This window comes from Pinus tabuliformis, chromosome J, assembly GCF_031772625.1.
Source record: "Pinus tabuliformis cultivar Carrire ecotype Pingquan chromosome J, CPIR1, whole genome shotgun sequence".
Lineage (NCBI taxonomy): Eukaryota > Viridiplantae > Streptophyta > Pinopsida > Pinales > Pinaceae > Pinus > Pinus tabuliformis.
The window spans coordinates 1,330,052,289-1,330,075,293 of NC_142295.1; positions in this window are offsets into that span (position 1 = coordinate 1,330,052,289).

Sequence of the window (23,005 nt, forward strand, 5' to 3'; positions counted from 1 at the left end):
TATCTCCATGAGCTAATGGATAATGTAGGATGATATGCTAATATCGAGGACATGTTTGACATGGCATCTAGGTTAGTTGGGGCTTTTTGCACAATTAGGTGATGGGGAGCACTATTTTCCATCATTATAAACCATAGGTATATAGATGTTTTATGGGTGTTAATGTGAGGATAGTTTTGCCCCACAAGGATGGCTTTGTTTGGGGTCTTGGACATCATCTAAGGAGAAACACCATTAACATCCTAGGGCCTACGAGTGGTTTTGGTGGGTTAATAATAATACAGACTATGCACATGGTACAAAACCACCTCCTAGTGCCTCTAAGGTGAATAATTAGCATAGTGGTGCTCATCGCCAATATCAAGGTTTCTTGTTGGTGGCTAGTGTCCTACTTACTAATGTCTACTACCCAATATTGTGACATTTTGATAGGTCGATGTACCAAAAACTAATACATTTCATTAGTTTTGGTTGACCTTGAGGTGTCCTTAAGACAGTTAGCCCGAAATTTGACCTATCGATGGACTATAGTCCCCAACCATCAAGTGAGAGTCCTTGAACCCTCTATCTCCACGAGCTAATGGATAATGTAGGATGATATGCTAATATCAAGGACATGTTTGACATGGCACCTAGGTTAGTTGGGGCTTCTTTCACAATTAGGTGATGGGGAGCACTATTTTCCATCATTATAAAACATAAGTATATAGATGTTGTATGGGTGTTAATGTGAGGATAATTTTGCCCCACAAGTATAGGTTTGTTTGGGGCCTTGGACATCATCTAAGGAGAAACACCATTATCATCCTACGGCCTACAAGTTTTGGTGTGTTAGTAATAATACAGACTATGCACATGGTACAAAGCCACCTCCCAGTGCCTCTAAGATGAACAGTTGGTCTAGTGGTGCTCATCGCCAATATCAAGGTTTCTTGTTGGTGGCTAGTATCCTACTTACTAATGTCTACAACCCAATATTGTCACATTTTGATAGGTTGATGTGCCAACAACTAATAAATTGCATTAGTGTTGGTTGACCTTGAGGTGTCCTTAATACAGTTAGCCCGAAATTTGACATCTTGATGGACTATAGTCCCCAACCATCAAGTGAGAGTCCTTGAACCCTCTATCTCCATGAGCTAATGGATAATGTAGGATGATATTCTAATATCGAGGACATGTTTGACATGGCATCTAGGTTAGTTGGGGCATTTTGCACAATTAGGTGATGGGGAGCACTATTTGCCATCATTATAAACCATATGTATATAGATGTTGTATGGGTGTTAATCTGAGGATAATTTTTCCCCACAAGGATATCTTTGTTTGGGGCCTTGGACTTCATCTAAGGAGAGACACCATTATCATCCTAGGGCCTACGAGTGGTTTTGGTAGGTTAGTAATAATACAGACTATGCACATGGTACAAAACCACCTCCGAGTCCGTCTAAGGTGAATAGTTGGCATAGTGGTGCTCATCTCCAATATCAAGGTTTCTTGTTGGTGGCTGTTGTCCTACTTACTAATGTCTACTACCCAATATTGTGACATTTTGATAGGTCAATGTACCAACAACTAATACATTGCATTAGTGCTGGTTGACCTTGAGGTGTCCTTAATACAATTAGCCCGAAATGTGACCTCTCAATGCACTATAGTCCCCAACCATCAAGTGAGAGTCCTTGAACCCTCTATCTCCATGAGCTAATGGATAATGTACAATGATATGCTAATATCGAGGACATGTTTGACATGGCATCTAGGTTAGTTGGGGTTTTTTGCATAATTAGGTGATGGGGAGCACTTGATAGAGGAGATAGAGGCAGTCAAAGTTGGGTTGACTTTTTGATGATTGGGCAGGATTAATGAAGGCACAGTTTGGACTTTTTCTAGCGGATGGAACCTGGCCAACCCCAGCCCGATTTTGGGCAAAATTGTTGCCTCATTAAAAAGACTCCTTTGGTCCAAAACTGAATTTCTAGAATTGTGCATATTGTTTTATTAAAACAAAAAAATATAAAAAAAGGGGTGGCGGGCCACCAACCCTGCCATCGCAACTCATAGCCGATTCAATATAGTTACGAAGGGGCAGGCCATGACCCCTAGCCCCTCCCTCACCCACGGAACAATTACAAGCAGGGGTGGGCAGCCATGACCCCACCATCCCACAACCATCCCACGGAACGGGGCTCACCAAACAAACATTATACAGAAATGGGTGGGTATGGTGGACACACCCAACATGCAACTAAATGCAATAGCTAACATGGAGGTGGGTACGATGGGCGCGCTGCCCAAGGTGGGCCCGACCCAACCATTAACTTTAAAAAAAAAAAAAAATCATTTGTAATGTATTAAAACAAATTTTTTTATGCAAAAGGGAGGAGGCGGGGTTTGACCGCCCGACCTCCTCCATATTAACCGAACCTTCCACCAACTACCCTACAACTGTTTTGTTGAAAAATCCACCACCCATATTATACTTAAATGCAGCTTGTCAGTGTGCCCAGGAGAGGAGGCAATGCACGCGGTTCGAGGCCGAATTTTGTAGGAGGGCCGAATTTTCACTTTGTAAGAATTTGACAAATTTTATATGGTTTTAGCACTTCTCAATGCCACGAACGCAATAGCACTGTCCGTTTCTCCATTAGAGTTCTGCATTTTTTCAGTATGGAGGTATAAGACTCTTTTTTTGTAACTGATGATTGTACTCTTCTTTCTCATGCCACTTAATGAATGAAGGCCTCCCCATTGATCGAGCAGGGCCTGGAGACGTAGTCCAATTCCTACAAACTCTGTTATCAAGTCTTTCTGTCTTCTTTCATGCTTTATGTTTTTCTCCTCTTCTCTCATGTGCACATTAAGTTTTCTATGTTAAGCTACAATTTATGCATGTAATTCTTTAACACATCTATAAGCAAAAGATTTTGGATCAGGTGGTATCATAGCATTGATCCGGGTGGATCTCTAGGCACAATCGTTGGAAAAAGAAAGAGTGAGGGAACAATTCCCTAACTTGCCAATTAACTGATAAACCTTTTGTTGGTTCAAAAGCTCCTCAATGGGGAGGATTGATCCAGGTGGATCTCCAAACACAATGGCATGAAAAATCTCAAAATTCAAAGTGGTGGAAAGGTGATGAACTTGACATCAGATCGAAGTGCTCGTCGCCTTGATTCCAACTGTGCAAATGGCACTCCAATTCGAGTCCAGATTAAGGAGACAAAGGTAGTCAAAGTTGGGTTGAATTTTTTATGACTGGGCAGGATTAATGAAGGCACAATTTGGACTTTTTCCGGTGGATAGAATCCGACCAGCCCTGACCAGATTACTAGCAAAATTGTTGCCTTGTTAAAAAGACTCCTTCAGTCCAAAACCGAATTTCCAAAATTGTGCATATTGTTTTATTAAAACAAAAATATATATAAAAATAGGGGTGGCGAGCCACCAACCCCGCCACCCCAACTCATAGCCGATTCAATATAGTTACGTTGGGGTGGGCCATGACCCCCAGCCCCTCCCTCACCCACGGAACAGTTACAAACGGGGGTGGGCAGCTATGACCCCGCCACCCCACAGCCGTCTCACAGAACGGGGCTCACCAAACAAACATTATACGGAAATGGGTGGGGACGGTGGGCACACCCAACATGCAACTAAATGCAACAGCCAACACGGAGGTGGGTAAGGTGGCCAGGCCACCCAAGGCGGGCCCGACCCAACCATTAACTTAAAAAAAAAAACAATTTCGTTTGTAATGTATTAAAACATATTTTGTTATGTAAAAAGGAGGAGGGGGCGTTTGACCACCCGACTTCCTCCATATTAACCAGACCTTCCACCAACTACCCTACAATAGTTTTGTTGAAAAATCTGCCACCCATATTATACTTAAACACATTTTTTTAGTGTGCCCAAGAGAGGAGGCAGTGCATGCAGTTCGAGGCAAAATTTTGCAGGAGGGCAGAATTTTCACTTTGTCAGAATTTGACAAATTTTATATGTTTTCAGCACTTCTCGACACCACGAACGTAATGGCATTGTCCATTTCTCCACCAAAGTTCTGCATTTTTTCAGTATGGAGGTATAAGACTCCATTTTTGTAACTGATGATTGTACTCTTCTTTCTCATGCCACTTAATGAATGAAGGACTCCCCATTGATCAAGAAAGGCCCGGAGACGTAGTCCAAGTTGAATGAACTCTGTTATCAAGTCTTGTTGTCTTCTTTCATGATTTACGTGTTTCTCATCTTCTCTCATGTGCACATTAAGTTTTCTATGTTAAACTACAATTTATGCATGTAATTCTTTAACGCATCTATAAGCAAAAGATTTTTGATCAAGTGGTATCATAGCATTGATCCAGGTGGATCTCCAGACACAATGGCTGGAAAAAGAAAGAGTGAGGGAACAATTCCCACACTTGCCAATTGACTGATAAAGCTTTTGGTAGTCCAAAATCTCCTCAATGGGGAGGATTGATCCGGGTGGATCTCCAAACATAGTGACATGGAAAAAGCTCAAAATTAAAAGTGGTGGAAAGGTGATGAACTTGACATTAGATCGAAGTGCTCATCGGCCTGATTCCAACTGTGTGAACGACACTCCAATCCGAGTCCGAATGAAGGAGATAGAGGGAGTCAAATTTGGGTTGACTTTTTGATGATTGGGTAGGATTAATGAAGGCACAATTTGGAATTTTTCCAGCAGAAAGAATCCGGCCAACCCGGCTAGATTTCAAGCAAAATTGTTGCCTCATTTAAAAGACTCCTTCGGTCCAAAACTGAATTTCCAAAATTTTGCATGTTGTTTTATTAAAACAAAAAAAATATAAGAAAAGGGGTGGCGCGCCACCAACCCCACCACCCCAACTCATAGCTGATTCAATATAGTTATGGAGGGGTGGGCCATGACCCCTAGCCCCTCCCCCACCCACAAAATAGTTACAAATGGGGGTGGGGGGCCATGACCCCGCCACCCCACAACTGTCCCACGGAACGGGGCTCACCAAACAAACATTATACGTAAATGGGTGGGTACAGTGGGCACACCCAACATGCAACTAAATGCAACAGGCAACATGGATATAGGTACGGTGGGTGGGCCACCCAAGGCAGGCTCGACCCAACCATTAACTTAAGAAAAAAAATCAAATGTAATGTATTAAAACAGATTTTGTTATGCAAAAAGGAGGAGGCAGGGTTTGACCGCCCGACCTCCTCCATATTAACTAGACCTTCCACCAACTACCCTACAATAGTTTTGTTGAAAAATCCGCCACCCATATTATACTTAAACATAGTTTGTCAGTGCGCCCAAGAGAGGAGGCAGTGCACGCAGTTCGGGGAAAAATTTTGCAGGAGGGCCAAATTTTCACTTTGTCAGAATTTGACAAATTTATATGGTTTTAGCACTTCTCGACACCACGAATACAATGGCGCTGTCCAATTCTCCATCAGAGTTCTGCATTTTTTGGCCATTTTTCAGTGTGGAGGTATAAGACTCCTTTTTTGTAACTGATGATTGTACTCTTCTTTCTCATGCCACTTAATGAATTAAGACCTCCCCATTGATCAAGGAGGGCCCGGAGAAGTAGTCCAAGTCAGACGAACTCCGTTATCAAGTCTTATTGTCTTATTTCATGCTTTATGTGTTTCTCCTCTTCTCTCATGTGCACATTAATTTTTCTATGTTAAGCTACAATTTATGCATGTAATTGTTTAACACATCTATAAGCAAAAGATTTTGGATCAACACTATTTTCCATCATTATAGACCATAGGTATATAGATGTTGTATGGGTGTTAATGTGAGGATAATTTTTCCCCATAGGGATGGCTTTGTTTAGGGCCTTGGACTTCATCTAAGGAGAAACACCATTATCATCCTAGGACCTACGAGTGGTTTTGGTGGGTTAGTAATAATACAGACCATGCACATGGTACAAACCACCTCCCAGTGCCTCTAAGGTGAATAGTTGGCCTAGTGGTGCTCATCGCCAATATCAAGGTTTCTTGTTGGTGGCTAGTGTCCTACTTACTAATTTCTACTACCCAATATTGTGAAATTTTGATAGGTTCATGTACCAACAACTAATACATTACATTAGTGTTGGTTGACCTTGAGGTGTCTTTAATACAGTTAGCCCGAAATCTGACCTCTCGATGGACTATAGTCCCTAACCATCAAGTGACAGTCCTTGAACGCTCTATCTCCATGAGCTAATGGATAATGTAGGATGATATGTTAATATTGAGGACATGTTCGACATGGCATCTAGGTTAGTTGGGGCTTTTTGCACAATTAGGTGATGGGGAGCAATATTTTCCATCATTATAAACCATAGGTATATAGATGTTGTATGGGTGTTAATGTTAGGGTAATTTTTCCCCACAAGGATGGCTTTGTTTGGGGCCTTGGACATCATCTAAGGATAAACACCATTATCATCCTAGGGCCTACGAGTGGTTTTGGTAGGTTACTAATAAACCCAACATGACTTCCTAAGGATAGTAAATCCTCCTTACTACTGCTACGTGGTGATCCAGGAAACAAGATCTAGGTTTTTATTGCTTTTTGGAGGGAAAGTAGTCCTTCACTGAAGGAGTTTTCCTCCTATCCACTTGTACAAACAATAGGCTTGAGTAGCATAATAGCATTAGAAGAAAATCATAGGAAAGCATGTGAATAATACGAGAGGTTTAGATTCCAAGCATTTTTTGTAACTTTGTCATGTACAAACAACATTTTTGTTAATCAAAGTGATATTTGATTTCAGCTCTTAGTTTAGCTTTCTTCTAAGGTTTTTAAGTTTCCTTGTGTCAAGGCCCAACCTAGGTGGTTGATATCCCTCTTGTATCATTTATGTTCAGACATTTGTTTATGAGCAATATTTTCTTGCAGATTATCTTAACATTTGTTGATGATAGTTGTAGCACTGTTACATTAGTTATATAGAATTTTTACTTTTAATTTAGTTCATTTCCATTACTATTTTTAATTTTTTGTTCATTATTTATTATTCATTTTTTCTTACACTCTACTCTATTTTTCAACTACAAGAAACACTACAACCTTGCGTCTTTTTAGATTAACCCTACCACAAGTTGTTTTGATGCATTGGATAGGTGCACTTTTCAATTTTTCAACTTCTCCTTAGCATCATTGCCATCCAATATCACATTTATCATATTCACCTTCACATTAGACCATTTCTTGAAGAAAAATAAGGACACTTGTAGCAGTTTGCAACCCGGCTTCTAAGCTTGGACAAATTCATAGAAAACACATGATTTTCATTAATGCTCTATACATACTTACTATCTCGATACTTGACACCTAACATACAAACGAGCGTGTAGATTGAAGCCCTAATGTCTCAATACCCAATATCTTCAAAGGCCAATGGTCAAGCTATCAAGCCACCGGGCCCTCGAGAAGAGGCTAAAGAGTGTCATTGATACTAATTAGCTGATATCTTAACATCCAAAAGCCCATCATCCACGTCATCACTATATGGTTACCACCTAGACATCACCTCAGTGAGACATCATAATGAAACATTAGCATGTCAAATCAATTGCCACACAATTGACATGCCATATCCCCGGGTCCACATCCACTCACCATATCATTACTTTATCAATATCAAGGTTGCATTAGTGTTGGTTGAACTTGAGGTGTCCTTAATACAGTTAGCTGAAATTTGACCTCTTTATGGACTATAGTCCCCAACCATCTAGTGAGAATCCTTGAACCCTCTATCCCCATGAGCTAATGGATAATGTAGAATAATATGTTAATATCGAGGACATGTTTGACATGGCATGTAGGTTAGTTGGGGATTTTTTCACAATTAGGTGATGGGGAGCACTATTTGACATCATTATAAACCATAGGTATATATATATGTTGTATGGGTGTTAATGTGAGGATTTTCCTAACAAGGATGGCTTTTGTTGGGGTCTTCGACATCATCTAAGAAGAAACACCATTATCATCCTAGGTACTACGAGTGGTTTTTAAGGTTTAGTAATAATACAAACTATGCACATGGTACAAAACTGCCTCCCAGTGCCTCTAAGATGAATAGGTTATAGGATCCAAATGTGAGTTTATATTATATGGTTTGTATTAATAAAATAAAAGAGCCAATTAATAGAACTGCTGGCAAATGAACATTTAAAAAAATATTAGGATGGAGACTTTTCAAACATTTTTGTGGGAAAATTTAAAATTTCAAGTTGCGCTCTAAATATTTGCTGTTCAACAATTTGGGAAAATTTTGAGCAGACAAACAATCTGTGATCTGTGTTCTTTGATGAGCATTAGCGGGTGCACACATTAACTCCAATATGGTTGGGGGAGTGTCCTATAGCATTAACAGGTGAGGCGCTTCTGTCAACAACCCTTCTGAACTGCCATGACAGGTTTACAAGCTTTGCATTTACTACCATTTTTTTCTGTGAGGTTGATCTTCCATAGTTTTTTCCTAAAACAAGTATATTCTTTGGCTTTCTATTTGTTTTATTAAAAAATAGCTCTTTGAATAAATTATTATCATATCTTATTGCCTATTCAGTTTGTTGGGGCTACCTTTAGATTCTATCTTTTTTATTGTACAGACTTTAAACACATACCCAACCCATTTCCTTGTAAGCTTTACTAAGCATAGGATGATAATACGGGGCATTTTCTTTGATTGGATTCTAGCTTAGTTATTTCTTCTTCTGTTGGGCATATGTAAAGTTAAGTGCATTTTAATGGAATTTGATTTCTTATTTCTTTTTGTTAAGATATTTGCAAATTTCCTTGCTGACACTCTGACATCAATGTAAGAGAAATACTTATAATCAAATGGGTATTTATCCCAGGAGTTTATTCTTGTGCATTCTCACACTTTCAAGGCTTGCATATGTGCCAGAAATCATAGACAAGTACCCAGACTTGGAAGAAAACTCAATGTTTCTATTTAGCTACCTAACCTAATTCCAATTCAAGAGGTACATAACTCAATCAATAATAGCACTCAAAGGGTTATTGTTAATTTTAGGTATGTTCTATGCTTAGAGAAAATTTACTTCAATTTTCCATATTAACTCAATATCAATTTCAGATTAGCAATCACATTTAACATGATAGTAAAATGCAGATAGAACATAAACATAAATCGCAGAAAACAAGCCAAGACAAGAGGACACTAGATGTGGCGCCAGCCAAGGACAAACCCCAATGTGGGGAAACCCTTGATCAAATCTTCTTATGATCTTCAATAGTTCAGCAGAGAGATAGTACAAATATACAAAACTAATATTTATGATAGTAGTAGAAAACCCTTGACCAGAGAAGTCAATGCTGGTCAAACTAGACAAAACCTTCTTCTGAAGTTCATCCATATGGCACCAATAGGATGCTCATCAAACTGAGTCGAACATGGTCAACCCTTGACCCAATACAGCTCCCAAAAACACTGATAACTGCTTGCTGCACTAGTTGTAACTGCTTTATGAGATATGGCATCAACATTCAATCCTCTTCCTTCACACAGTTACCAATGTATGACTTCGAGGTGCAACTCCACCATTGTCATGCTTTCAATTCAATACCTTTGCTATTAGCTATGGCCTGTGGCCTAGCCCAGTAGCAAGTCTGGCCTCTGATCTTCAGTCAAAAAATAATATCAATGTAGTAGTATAAGTCCTACAAGGACTTGACTCAATCTGAGTGTGTTGATCTGAACTTTGGTCTAGAACAGATTTCATTAATATAATATGACTATAGGTTACCAACCTTATAAAAAATCCTCAGGAATAGTTTCAATCACAATGTTGTCATCATCATGTTGCCACTAAAATACTATGTTGATCCTTCAAGTCTTGATATGTTGTTAGGGCTTCTTCCCATCAACGGATTAGAGTCTCTCATTGTTGTAGCTTAGGACCTCATCATAACTGTGAAGCCTTCCTTTATAGTGGTTTATAGTTCCTCTATCCAGCGTAGTCGAGCCCTCCTTAACTGCTGGTTAGAACATCTTTTGATAGCGTATATGTCCTCCTCATAAGACACCTGTAGAGACTTCTCCCTTCAACACGGTTGGGTTTCAAGACTGTGGCTAAGGTGTGCTAGGTATCCTTACTTGAACAACACCTAAACACATCCTTTAGGCCTATGTGTTGAGTCTCTTTCTTATTGTGTATTAAGGGTTCATTTAGGCTCCCTTTGACTGCATCTTAGCTATGAATAGAAGACTGCGGATAGGGCTCTTTTGAAGCTTCCTTTTAGTGCATATGGAAGCCTCCTTACTGTGATGAAAAGCCTTATTTTGGGACAGTGAAGGAGCCTCTCTTCACTATTATTTAATCCCTTTAGGATAGCATATAAGGCTTGCAGCTAGGGCACATTTTATAGTAGCTAGGGCTCCTCCAAAGCTACAGCTATGACTCTTCCTTGAAGACTGTGTTTAGGGCAGCATTAGCCCTCCCTTGATAGCGGATTAGTGCACAACTAAAAAAGAACTTCAACTCCTAGTTTAGACTGCGGTTAGGGCATCATTTCTCTATTAGGACAACATATAGAATACTTCTTGACTTTGGCCAGAATATCTCATTTCCTCCTGCATCTAGGTTCTCAACATCTAGATCTCTCTTGCCACCAAAACCCAAAACAAGTGGAGAAAGATCAAGGGTGAAGTGTGTGTACAAAATGACATGAAAACCTCTTCTATTTATAATAAAATGTTGAGGATAGATGGGGGTAGTTTGGTTGCTAGCCGACCTTAACGAATTGTCACGTAACATAAATAAATTCATATCTCCATGAATACACATTGGAATCAGATGATCTTTAGGTCATTCCTACACCTCTTGACGAGACTTTCATGTTCTGCCACTGCTGCACCATGTCATGGTTGTCCCATTGTGCCACTACTGCACTATTTCATGGCTGTCCCATTATGCCACTACTGCACAATGTCATGGTTGTCCCGCTGTGATTTTCCATACCATAACAACACCATGAATTTGCTGCACTAAATACTAGTTGTCCCATGTACCATTATACCATTGTTGTCCCATTGTGCACTATATGCCATTGACCATTGATGTCCCATTGCTATACCATATGTTGCACCATACTGCACCAACATTCCTTTCCTATCCCATTGTTGTATCATTGCAACACCATGTAGCATTTCTGTCCCACTACTACACCATACATCTTGTTGTCCATACTGTTGCACCATACATCTTGTTGTCCATACATCTTGCTGTCCATACTGCTACACCATTGTTTAACCATACATCTTGTTGTCATACACTATGTTATCTATAATGTTACAACATTCATCATAAGACTTGGATCTATCATTCATGACTATGATTCAATCCAAACAGCAGATAGAGCATCCTTATTTAGAACAACATTAAGGATAGTTGAAGGTGTGGCTTCTTTATCTCAATGTTTACATGTGAGAGAATTCCTTCCATGACAACAATGGTATTCCTTTCTCAACTAGGGAGAACTCCATCCGCTGATCCATATGTCCAACTGTACTATCTCTGCCATTAATGCCATGCACTACTCTGCTCTGCTGAGCTCTGCTCTCCTCTGCTTTGCTGAGATCTGCTTTGCTCTGCTGAGCTCTATCAACTCTGCTATGCTAAACCATAAAGAAGAAGAATTGATCGATAATGTCTCATACCATTCTCTATTGACCTAAAGTCAGTTTCATCTGAAGAGATTGTGTCATATTACTCTTACTGACCCGAAGTCAGTTTTATTGATCCCAGATCAATATCACAAGAGAGTGTCTCAAACCACTCATACTAATCCCAAATCAGTTGGAGGTCATCCTAGCAGGGAGTATGGTAGATGCAATGATGCATCCATCGATAGTACTATGGTCCCTAACACCATTTTCTTGCTCATTGATCAGATGAGAGGTACTTCTCATGAGTCCTAGACTACATGGGCAGCATGCCTCGGCAAGAGAACTAATCATCCTATCCCATAGGAGAACTAATCATCCTAGCTCACAGGAGAATGAATCATCCTATCCCAAAGTCGCCTCGGGGTATCACAAGGGAAGGCTGAGCTATTCACCCTGTACAAATCACACCATTAGGGGAGGATGAGTCACCCTATGGTCATGTGTTTCTCCAGTAAGTACACCAAACCCCCCAAATCTCCTAGAGCTCAATGCATGCAACATGCAAGACCCTTATACGAAGGTCTCTCAATGACTCCAAGTCGTTCAGGAAGGTCACAGATTTGACTTTTCCCCAGGGCTTTAACAAAATGTCTGCGACCTGTACATCAGTCTCAATGCGATGGAACCTCCTCGCTCATCGACTTGCCATATCCTAGATAAGGTAGTATCTGATGTCTATCTATTGGAGCAATCATCGAATACGGGATTCCTCAACAATCGAATCCCCCCTAGTTGTCACAGAGGATCACAATGGTATTCATCATGTGTACAAACAGCTCACTGAAGAGCTTCCACAACCAGGCAACTTCACATGAGATCATACTCGTAGCTATGTATTTGGTCTCAACGGTGCTTATAGAAACCAACTTCTTCTTCTTGCTCATCCATGATATCGAACTAGAATCCAAAGAGAACTAGCACTGAGAAGTTCTCTAGTGATCCTCCACACTGCATGCCAAGTCAACATTCAAATAATCATATAGCTTCATATTTCCGGGAGTGTATCTCAATCCATGAGAGACTGTTCCTCGAAGATATCTCAGAAGATTCTTGGCACCAATCCAATGAGGCTCAACCAAATATGAGCTCACCATGCTAACTGCAAATCATATATACAAATAGAAGTTCACCAAGAACATCAATGCAAATGAGTTTATGAAACTCAGAGGCATTTCCCAAATCTAGTCTAACATCATCACCATATAACTTTTGAAAGTTAAGATCCTCGAGGTAGTCATGGGCTTGCAGTTTACCATTCCACATTCGGAATCCAACTCCCTCTTACTTCTGCAAGTGAGAGGGTTTGCACCTATCAGAAATAGGTTGTTCTTAGAAGGTGTTGGTATTAGAGGTCTATCATCCACAATCTTCAAGCAATGATTTGCATCGGCTTCACTCTTAGTGAATCTCAGCTTCATCTGACAACTATTAATCCTCTCATATCAAAACTGAGGTGATTTGTTTCAAGCCACAGATGGCTTTCTTCCACCTGCATACATGAGATTCCCGATGAATCTCAAACCCCTCGAGTTGTTCCAAGCCTGTGAACCTACTACAAGAGGGGAATGGTCCTTTTGTAAGATTTTCCTTCGGTACATCTCAGACATGTACCTTCATGCTCCTTTTGAATTCAGGCATCCCAGTCACCATCTGACTCACATCGGGTAGGGCCGCACAATAAGTAGACCTCCGGTGCTATAGATGAGATGTGTCAACTGACATCGTCCCCAATGGACCATCCTGCAAATTGGAATTGCCAACCCTAAACCCATGAGTAAAAGAATCTTTGAAAATTCTATTTTCAAACACATACCTTTCCATCGATGAATGCCACCCTAAAACCTTTGACTTCCATTGCTGAGATGGACACCAAGTTCTTCTTGTGATCAAGTACATAAAAGAGACTTTGTAAATGAATTGAGTTATCTTCATTCAATTGAGGGGTAACATTTCCTACACCCTTTCTGGGATATGTGGCATCGGCTCCAAGTATAATCCCATGATTTTTTCTTACCAAATTCAAGAGAGCATTGCCTTGAAGCACTATAATCAATAAGCTAGATTCCCAAAGAATATGAAGGAGAGGGCCAATACAAGATAGCACTTCTTTATCTTATCAGAAACAACATTTGATTCTTCATACTTGGGGTTCCTTCCTTTCCTTGAAGAGTCGGCCGTTTCCTTGATGACCTGCATTATCTATCACTTGTTCGATCATTGAAGATGTCATTGGAATGATTGTTATCTTCATCAATAGATGTGTCCCTACCATTTGGACACTCCTTCGCATAATGGTCGAACTTATTGCAAACAAGGCATTTTCCTTTCCTTTCACCCTGAGATCCAGACTTCCCATTGAAGTGATTTGTAGGTAGGCCATCAAAAGCTTCCGCTGCGCCATTATGATGATATACTCTGCTTCGACTTTACACTTGGTGAATTTGAAGAGGGATGAGGAAACCATTGATCCTTTTGTCTTTTCCCAACTATCTTCAGTGATTGCTCTTTCACTCTTGCTTGGGCTTTTTCTTCACCTCATCTCTGATACCATGTTAAGTTTTGATATGTTCTATGCTTAAAGCAATTTATTTCAATTTTCATAGTTAGCTCAATATCCTTTTCAGATTAGCAATCACATTAGCATTAAAACAACCTGCAGATAGAACATACAAGATATGGCACTAGCCAAGGACAAACCCCATTGTGGGGAAACCCTTGATCAATTCTTCTTATATGTTCTTCAATAGTTCAGCACAGAGAGAGAGAGAGAGAGAGAGAGAGAGAGAGAGAGAGAGAGTACATTTACAACGGAGGTCGACACTTTGACTTATCTAGATAAGAGCATAGATCATCTCTAACAATATGATACATGAGATCAAAAGACATGCTACTTCAACTAATTCTCCAAGGTGACTCCTTCACCTATCATTGTGTTGTATCTAATCATCATGCTGCATCTCATCGTGCTGCACTGTGCTGCACATTCTTGTTGTCCCATTGTGCCACTAATGCATAATGTCATGGCTGTCTCGTTGTGCCACTGCTGCACTTATGTCATGACTGTCCCATTGTGCCACTGCTGCACCATGTCATGGTTGTCCCATTATGCCATTGCTACACAATGTCATGGCTGTCCCGTTGTGCTTTGCCATACCATAACAACACCATGAATTTGCTGCACTAAATACTAGTTGTCCCATGTTGTACCATTGTACCATTGTTGTCCCATTGTGCACTATATGCCATTGACCATTGCTGTCCCATTGTTGTACCATATGCTGCACCATACTACACCAATTTGCCTTTGCTCTCCCATTGTTGTATCATTGCAGCACCATGTAGCATTGTTGTCCCACTGCTACACCATACATCTTGATGTCCATACTGTTGCACCATTGCTGCACCATACATCTTGTTGTCCATACATCTTACTGTCCATATTGTTGCACCATACATCTTGCTGTCATATACTATGTTGTCTATAATGTTACAACATTCATCATAAGACTTGGATCTATCATTCATGACTATGATTCAATCCAAACAGCAGATAGAGCATCCTTATTTAGAACAACATTAAGGATAGCTGAAGGTGTAGCTTCTTTATCTCAGCATTTATGTGTGAGAGCATTCCTTCCATGACAACACTGGTATTCCTTTCATGACTGCGTATAGGATAAGGGCTTTTCCTTTCATGACAGCAAGGGCATTCCGTGTGTAGATCACTTCTTCTAGGACAACGTTTAGGTACCATCTCCATTAGGCAGTGTAGCAACAAGGTTTAGGGTATCTCTTCTCCTTAGACCCGCAGATAGGGTTTCTGCCTTCATTTCCATGACTGTGTATTACTGCTTCTTCATAGGGTAGTGTTTAGGGCTTCTCCATAGGGCAGCATTTAGGGCTTCTCCATAGGGCAGCATTTATGGCTTCTTCATAGGGAAACATTAGGGCTTCCTTCACCATGCTAGATCTCCCTTTCCTCCTGCATCTAGGGCTTCTTCATTAGGGCAGTGTAGAGCCTAGGGCACTCCCTCTAGACTAGTGTTATAGCTAGTCACTTTTGATGATGGTGATCCTCTTGAGTTTTCATCCTCCACACTCGCAGATGCATAGATTGGATTAGTTATAGAGGAGGAGGAGGATGGATGAGACAACAATGGTAATGCACAAATTTTGATGATTATGGCATCAAGGAGGACAAATGATAGTCATCAGCTATGACATTCTTCCATCTATGGTTTTAGTATCCATGCTATTTTGTATTTTCCATTGGCATTCCAATCTATAGTAGCATTGAATCAATATCTATGTAGTATGTTTTCTACATTCTGATTTTTATGACTTAATGAGAAGACCGCAGTTTATGGTTCTAACTTCTTGTGTTTTCCATTTGATCATCATTGATGCAGTACTAGTAAGTACTAGTTGTATGATTCGATTTGTATCATGTAAATATTCTAGTTTCAAAATTCTAAAATAATTGAAATCCTTATTGTCATGTTTTTAGAGTCAATGTGTCTTGTCTCACATATGAGAGATGAAACACTTAGTATTATCTTCGATTGGTTATTTATTTGGTATTTGCCACTGTAAATGGGTTGTTGCTATTTGGTTGCTTCATGATGTTCATGTGTTGTAGGTGTAGAATTTCTTTCCTAGCAAAATTCAGAGTTGATTTACCTCCCAAAAAAATTATTGTTTGTGTGTGGATTTTTTGATTTGTTGATCTTATATGTCTTGCCATAATATTACAAGTGTCCACAATTAATTAAACTATGTGATTTCTTGTTGTGGTTTCACATTCTCTAAGCATGCTCCTATTTTGATCACAGGAAAATCAAGATTATGGTCTTGAATACCAACATGAATGAGACAATAACAAGATGGCATCTCATTTTCATCTTTAAAGGTTTTAGTTAAGTTGTTGATTTCTCCATTTATCTTGGCTTACAATTTTTTTGACCAAGAACCAATAATGTATGTCTAACAATAGACCTTAGGCATCAGAAAGGACACACCTCTTTATCACACCTAGAGAGACAATGGCCTTACATGTCTTTGCAAATTTTGAAATAACTATAAGGTGGACAAAATTATATAATTTTACAACCCCTTAGTGTGGGGGATGAGAGGCTTCTTCACATGCTATCTCATGGCTTTGCTGCTATCACCAGTCATATTGAGGATCTTCCATTGCAAACTCCAAATCCATAAGCGGCATCAAATGTTGAATGGGTGGGCATAAACTAAAACAGTGCCAAATATTGAGTTTGTGATCACCAATCAGAGTGGGAGTCTCCCTTTTTAAACCCCAAATTCAACAAGTGTTGAATCCACTGTATTTTGAGCTTGGATTTCACCAAAGGTTGAAAATAGATCTATTTTCCCTTCTACCTTAAATATAAGTCAGTTGAGCAATGTGGAACATTAGTGAATAATGTCGAAAACATTGTTAAATCACAGTGAGTGGAGGATTGGGCCTTCTCTTTTAATCTTGATGCATTACCAGGAATTTTGAACTATCTTAGAGGATTGAAATGTTACAAATGGAGTATAACCCTTCACTACTTCAAAGTCCATAATTTATGACATATGGAGAACCACCTACAAATGAGCTCAACCATTAAAAGAATAAAATAAGCTATAAGCCCATAAGCCCTTTCAAAGTTTGTCTGCTTGCCAAATCTTTTAAAGTTCCTTAAGGCCATACTTGATTTTAGAGAGAACAGTGAATTATTCTTTTGGTGCTGACTATTAATGCCAATATTGGTCGGTCTACTGAAGATATATATGCTAAGTAGAATTGTACTGAGAGAAGGATCCGCAAAGAACAGAGCTTGGCTTCAAATGGTCCTTCTTGCACCCAATCCTTGCTCTTCTTCAATTAGTTGTCATCAAAATTTCATCAAAAAGATACAAAGTACAAAATCTCATGAATCAAGCTTCCTAGATGTGAATCAGGCTTGTTCACAACTTCGTTTGTGAACAAGACTACTGCATAAAACACTGTAAGCTTTGAAATGGGAACTGATAGTGATACTGTTACCCGTTTCGTAGAGATAGAAAAAAAGTGACCCGATTTTGAAAAGGGGCTATGCAGAACACACATATTTTTTTTAGAGCATAGTTTTTGGCACTTTATTTTTTTTATGTACATTATGTTTTAGAATGTTAGTGATTTGCATGCTGATTTAAAAAAAAGTGGGGATTGTGCATCATGCCTTTTTTTTAAAAGACTTATTTTTTGACTTTAAATTTTTTAATACATGAAATGTAAATAATTATTTTCTAAATTTATCAATTTTTTAAGCTTTAAATTTGTTAATGTATTAAGTGTGGATATTTTTTTTAAAAGTTCCACTTTTTTACACTTTAAAATTTTTTATGTCAATTTTTTTAGTAAAAAAAAACAGATATAAAAATATATATAAAAAAACAAAAGCAAAAAACATAAAAAAATTGTTTGAAAAAAAAAAAAAACACAAATCTGGTAAACCAGAGAAATTTTAGAAAAAAATAAAACAAAATTTAAAAAAACTATAAAGTAAGTAAAAATAGAAAAAAAATTTAAAAAATAACAAAAACTAAAATTTTTTTATTAAAAACAATTAGATTTAAAGAAAAAAATACTAGTATCCAAATGCCATATCTCTGATCCAACACACTAACCAAAGCAATACTCGAGCTTGATGCTCATTCAGTAATACAGGATCGGTTTGGGTGCACATCAATCTGGGAATACAGGATAGGTTTGGGTGCGCATAAATCTCATTTTTTATTAATGTAAGGCAGGGAATACAGGATCGGTTTGGGTGAGCATTAATCTCAAATCCCAATTTTTATTTAACGCAAGACCTGTCTTGTTTGTTAAGATTTGTAATGGAGAAACAAAAATGCAGTTACAAAATTTCACACTTACAGATTATTACTAAAACAAAACGTTAAAGACAGAATAATCTTAGGAGCAACTAAAATTTTCAAAATCATTTGATGGATAAAAAAAACTACGAAGTTTAACCTTACTTTCTGTCAGCCGTAACTATGACAAAATGTTATGCCAAATCGATCTTCGGAGCAAAAAACATTTTCCAAGATGAGGTAATGACTTGTGAGAATCAAGATGTCATCGTAAATATATTTGTTTTAAGCACACTGCCACAGGATACATCATCCCAGATTGAGAGGGATTTTTTTTTCATTTTCTAAATGAGATATTTTAATTGATATACAAAATGGTATTCAAACTGTCCAAAATTACATCATGGTTATGGTTTTTACTCCCTGGAAGTTCAAAACACCAATATTTCATATATTCTGAGTGCTCACACTGACCCATATTCATTAAAAAAATCATAACAAAAATCAGGGGGCATTAAATCATAACAAAAATAACTTATATGTTCCTTATTTGAAGCCGAACTTTCATGTTAAACTCATTATCAGAAGTTACAGCACGTTCACGGAGGAAACAATTTGGAATGGATTTACAGAAGGATGCAATACAGATTCACATCCATAGTTTGATCAGTTATTCCAAGCCACCAGACTACCAGTAAGGTGAAAAAATTTCTTCTCCCACATAATAGTATAAACAAATAAACTCGAAATTTTGCTGATTCCAAGAGTCAACAAAACAGGTGTCGTGTCCTGCACATCAAAAAACATTTAACGACATACCAGACCAATTTAAGAAAGACCTATTGAAAAGAATGTAGAATTAACGCATATAAGCCATGACAGGAAAATAAAACAATATAGCACCAGAAAATAGCATTAAAGCAGTCAGGTTCTTTGAAGGATCTCTCCTATTACACAACGTACCTATTATATGACGTGTATGTAAGTTGGGACCTTCCTTTTCACTAGCACCTTGCGATCTTGTTGAATCGGATGACACATTTTTTTGGAATTCTTCAGACAGAGGTCTAAGAGGCACGAAAACAAAAAGTGAGGTGAACCTTCACAGTCGCACCTTTTTGAAGCGATGTACTGTAGTAAAACTAATCAGTACACTATATCCGAACAACCAACCATAAAAAAAAACTCAAATATCAGAGAAGTGATAAATTTCTCAAAATACTTCAGTGACGATGAAACCTACATTCTCTTCAATTTTACCTGATATCAAGGTCATACTTGCAGCAGCATCTGAAATCTGGGAAGGAGGACAGTCCTGCCTGTCGGTTAAATTATCATGATCAGCTTTGAAATATTGAGACAACAAATAGAAAATGTCTTAAGAGTATGTGAAACTGTCAAAAAAAATATTTTAAAAATTAGCATATGAATTAAAAGTAAAATGATCCAATAAAAAGGCAATATCCATTCGCTTCGATACAACAATTTATTATTTTGATTAATAACAGCAATTAGGATGGTACTTCAAAACAATATGTAAAGACAGGACATACTTTCGTGCACACTCCGAATATACATCATTACGTACATTGTTGCAAAATCTTAATATATACATCATTACGTACATTGTTGCACAATTTTAGAAATTCAAGGACGCTCACCGTAAGGCTCAACACTAAGATGGCCTTCTATGCTGAGGCATTTCATAGAGCTGTCAAAAATCCTCATTATCACACCAGCCTACACACTTCACCATTAAATGCATGCACTTAGGATCACTTTCAACCAGTTCTGAGTTGTGGTTCACAGCTCACGTGAAAGCCAATCACTATATCCCTAATGCAGATAGGGTTTGCCTAATCTAGCAGTATAGGAGGGAGACACGGAGAGAGGAGCACTGCATTATTCAGTGCCCCATACAAAATCCAAAGTCAATACAGTTACCTTTTCAGATAATCACAGAACTCCCTCTGCATCTTCAGACCAACAGTGCTTGGCCTTATACATCGGAGAGGGTTTCAAACTTGGAACTTCTTCGGTGAAAAAACCCCAACCACAAAGACACTACCAGAACAGTCACCTTCTCCTTCCTGATACGTAGAGAAGCACCGAGAGAGGAGGAAGAAAGCCTCATTATCACACCAGCCTACACACTTCACCATTAAATGCATGCACTTACGATCCCTTTCGACCAATTCCAAATTGTTTTACAGTTCACGTGCAAGCCAATCACCATATCCCTCAAGCAGGCAGTGTTTTCCTACTCTGTCAGTATAGGAGAGAGACACGGACAGAGGAGCACTGCATTATTTAGTGCCCCATACAAAATCCAAAGTCATATCATAACCTATTCAGAGAATCAGACCAACGGTGCTTGGCCTTATACATGAGATAGGCTCTCAAACTTGGAACTTCTTTGGTCAAACAACCACAACCACAAAGAAGCACCGAGGGTGTGAGGCCCACGACCTGCAGGGCGTATGAGTGCATGGGCGGTTGGACGAGCTACGGCACTGTGGGAGAACCCGCGAAGCGAAACGGAACATATGTGAAGTGTTTCGGTGGAAACATGGTTATACCATGTGGGTGGTCCCAGGCAAGCCGACAAGCGAACCACCACACGGGTGGGCAGTCCTGGGCGAGCCAACGGGCGGGCCGACAGGCGAAACATCAAACAAGCCGACGAGTTTGTATGTGCGTTGGTGGGTCGGTTGGGTGCCCCCACGTAATGATGGACACATATACATAGGCGTGGCGAGTTGGTGGAGAAGCATCATTCGATCAACAAGAAATTTGGCGAAGTGGAAGTGCAAGCTAAGGCACACGAAGAGTTCTGCGGTTGGTGCAGAACTGTGGTGCAGACATGCCTGCACAACGGGCGGACCGAAGTCTAAACGAAGCAAAAAATCGGGTGAACCAAACACGGCATCCGAGGGCATCATTCAGGGGTCGTTTTGTGCAGGGCGACCCCGGTGAGGGCGTCTGCCAAACGAAGGTGTCGCAGACTGTGAACAGAAGTGACCGTCATGTAGAGCGAGCCCGAGTTGGGCGACACAGACACAGAGAGTGGGCGCCCGAGTTGGGCAAACGACATAGAGGTTGGACGAAACGAAGTGTTGGGTTTGGTGAACAGGAGGTGCGACTGGTGTGCAGAGGGCGCCCAAGTTGGGCAACACGGACACGAGGAGCGCGCCCAAGTTGGGCAAATGACACGGTTCGTTCGACGAGCTGAACGAATGTGTTCAGGGGTAAACAGAGAGTTGGGCAGAACATGTGGCGACCGTTCGAAGGTGCTGATGAGCTGGGCAACCGAGTTTGCCGAAGTTGTAAAATTGGCTAAGTGTAAATTTGGGGTTTCCTCAAGATTTAACTCATATATATATATTGATATACGGGCAAACTCACATCGGGGAGTTTCCCCTCCCTTTATACTGTTGTGGATTTATATATGTTAATGTTGTTTATGATGAATGTTTATGGTTTTCATTGTGTATAAATGAAAACTTAATACTTAGTAACGAAGAAATAAACTAAGTACAAATGTTAGGCGTAGTCCATAACCATGAGTATTGGTGAAAAGAAAAGGGTCGGTGGTGCCGCACCTCGCTATAGTGCAGTTGGAAGAGTACCGCCAGTGTAGGGGCGTGACAAGTGGTATCAGAGCTGATTCAGGTTTTGCATGAGACCTAGTGAATGGTGAAAGTGGATAGCAAAGATGGTGGAAGGACCTATGGCAGGTGAATCTAGTCATAATGCAAGTGAAGCTTTCCGGTACAAGGGTACAATGGAACTTGATGAGCTCAAGCAACTTGATGAGGAGATCAAGTGGAATGGTCTTACACTTCAAGAACTCCCGGATGAGAAAGTTCGACTAAGGGAGAAAAGTTCCATGGCAGAGATCAAAGTCAAGTAGCTTGAGGATGCGATAAAGAAGGACTTTCTTGGTAATAAGGTCATTGTAATAGAGCAAGATGAGCTTGACTACATTGACAGACTAGGGGACTACTACCGAAAAAATCAGGCAAATGTTCGAAAGCTTAGTTCGATGGAAGCAGTCAATGGGCACTTGGTTGGTGCACTTGAGCAAAATGCGATGGAGGACAAGCTTGAAGGAAGTCAAGCTAAACCAGGATCGAATTGCTTAGAAGAGCCAAGCAAGGAAGTGAAGTACCTTAAGAGGGATGTCGGATTGGAACATAAGCCAATGGACACTTCTGAGGCCAAATTTCTGAAGAAGGTTGCTGAAATAAGACACAAGATAAAGCCGACAGAAGGAGGTAATGCCTTGAAGCTGAGTTTTGTGCAGGTGACCGTGAAGGGCAAGAGATTTGCAGCTTTGGTGGATACGGGAGCTACTCATAGTTTCCTAAGCAGGAAAGCAGCAAAGTCCTTTGGAAAGAAAGCTAAGATGGAGAGAGAGTGGAGTGCTTTCAAAGTAG